This window comes from Morone saxatilis, unplaced genomic scaffold (genome assembly GCF_004916995.1).
Source record: "Morone saxatilis isolate NCDOM2014 unplaced genomic scaffold, NCSU_SB_2.0 Contig14, whole genome shotgun sequence".
NCBI lineage: Eukaryota > Metazoa > Chordata > Actinopteri > Moronidae > Morone > Morone saxatilis.
In genome coordinates, this window is record NW_023339696.1 from 11,197,059 (window position 1) to 11,199,321 (window position 2,263).

The following is a 2,263-nucleotide window of genomic DNA, read 5'->3' on the forward strand; positions in this document are numbered from 1 at the left end:
AATGAGATTAGAGGTCAGGCTGCAGAACTCTCATGTAAAATAACTTTTTAAGGGTGTCAAACGTGAGTTAATGACTTGCACATTAAATTCTATTTTCTTTTATACTAAAATTCCGTGTGTTTATTGATTGCTGCATCTCAAGGTGGGGGGATTGGGAAAATATGGATATTTAGTGCCTATTCAGTCGGTTTGCAGTCTGCTACCTCGATGCTAGTTGGCACTAAATCCTACATACTGGACCTTTTTTAATACAGGTAAATAAAGCAGGCACTGCCAAAAAGGACCAGCACAGTAACACAGAGCCAGTTTGTGAATCATTGCGTCCTCTCCAAGTCACACATTTAATATATCTAAACCCAGACTTGCATATTGGGATGTAAAACGTGGAAAATGCTGCATAGGAGAAGATTAATATTGGTTTAATCTGTGCATTGTTATAGGGCCTTTGCTAAAGGACTGCAAACAGGACCCAGTGGAAGCTGTCGGTAAGAATGCACCACACCTCCTTTTCATGTGGTGTCTAGAACAGGTTTATGAAACATTTTTTCCTGATGTATCATTAAAACTGTCAACACCCAGTGACTTGACCTGCTGGTCAACGATTACAGTCATTGTTTATGCTGGGGTGAGGCTCACACAGTTTCATAATGTGGTTCATAAATGTTAATGTACTGCTCAGGTGATCCCTGCCTGTTTTCTTCTCATCTGAACCGCATTAACTCTCAGTTTTCAACCCAAATGGTAAATCCCTGGTTTACCTACGTATTGTTCAATATTCAGCTGTCAGACTCACTAGTCCTGTGTCTTTTGGCTTTATGTGTAAATTCATAAATTCTAAATTTAAATGCTGTCAGTAGTTTTGCTGCAACTTACAGTAACTTTTATATGCATTATAAACCAAACCTTTTCCACATTTTATTGTGTTACAGACTTTAAATTGGATGTATCTCTGAAGAGAGCTCAATTCATAACCTTACTTATAACTTCTGTGAGCAGTTGTTCTGTTATCAAGTAAATACTTCAACAATGAACAAAAACAGAACTAGCTTGTAGTCACTTTAAAATAGGTTCCTCTTGTTTCTTCTGGCCCGTTTCGGAACAATAAAGCCTTATATTTAAAAAAAAAAAAAAAAAGCAACCTACATTTACTCAGAAACGAAACTTGAGCGTGCGCAGTGGGTGCAGCGGTCAGTAGGGAGTTCAGACGATAGAAAACGGCGGTCGAGTGAAGAAACGGAAGCCCCTCGTTTCACCGTTTCAAAGACTAAATCAAGAACAGAAAACGTTGAAAACCCGGGTTTCTCTCTGTATTTCTCTAAGGTAAGAACAAATAGTCGCTCTTTTATTTGTTGTGCTAGCGTGATGGGGTTTGTATTACACGTACATAGCTACAAAGGAGTTGGGGAGTTTTTAAAGTCTGAGGAAAGAATCTGTTCTGCAGGCTGTAGTCTGTAGACCGCAGTACAGTACAGGGTGAACAGGCTGTGGGTGGGGTATGAATATAAAGATGGCAAAGGCCTGAATGTGACTGTATAATGTTTCCATTTGCAGATGGAAGATGAAAACAAGTGAACAACAAAGTCGATAATGAAGGAGAGAGTAAATCATGGGTGAGTGATGAGTTTTTTCCAGTACTTGCAATGTATGATTCTGATTTTAAAGTGCCTAAAATATTTCACTGTGCACCATCATTTTGGCTGTACAAACACTAATATGAATTTTAATTTGGTCCTCCGTATGAGATGTGATATGTGTAATAACATGGTGAAACACTAGGCACAGTATAGCAAGAAACAATAATCAACTTACCTTATCCTGTTGCTATTATATTAATATATACACATAAATTACTTTTTCTTAAATTACACTTTGCATGGCTTTTTAAAGTTGTACAAACTTTATATTTTTATATAAATATAAAGTTTTTATGTAAAAAGTCAAAAGATTACAGGCCTTGAATGTTTTTTTAGGGCGAGGCCACCTTGGCCAACCTTATTACAGCAGTGAAAAGCAACAGTAATGCAGCAGTAATTAATCCAAAAACATCATATAGCCTATAATAGTAAAACACTGACAGGGACCATTTTACTGCACAATGACTTCTTTAAGAAAACTTTGCTGTAATACTTTTACCTTTATCACATTTCTTGTGATTTTTTTTATGGCCAAAAAACTCAAAACTCAAAAAAGAGAAAATGCAGTCAGATAGATAGATAGACATTCTCATTAACCTTACTAGTGCAGTGCCCGTAGGAAGTATTTA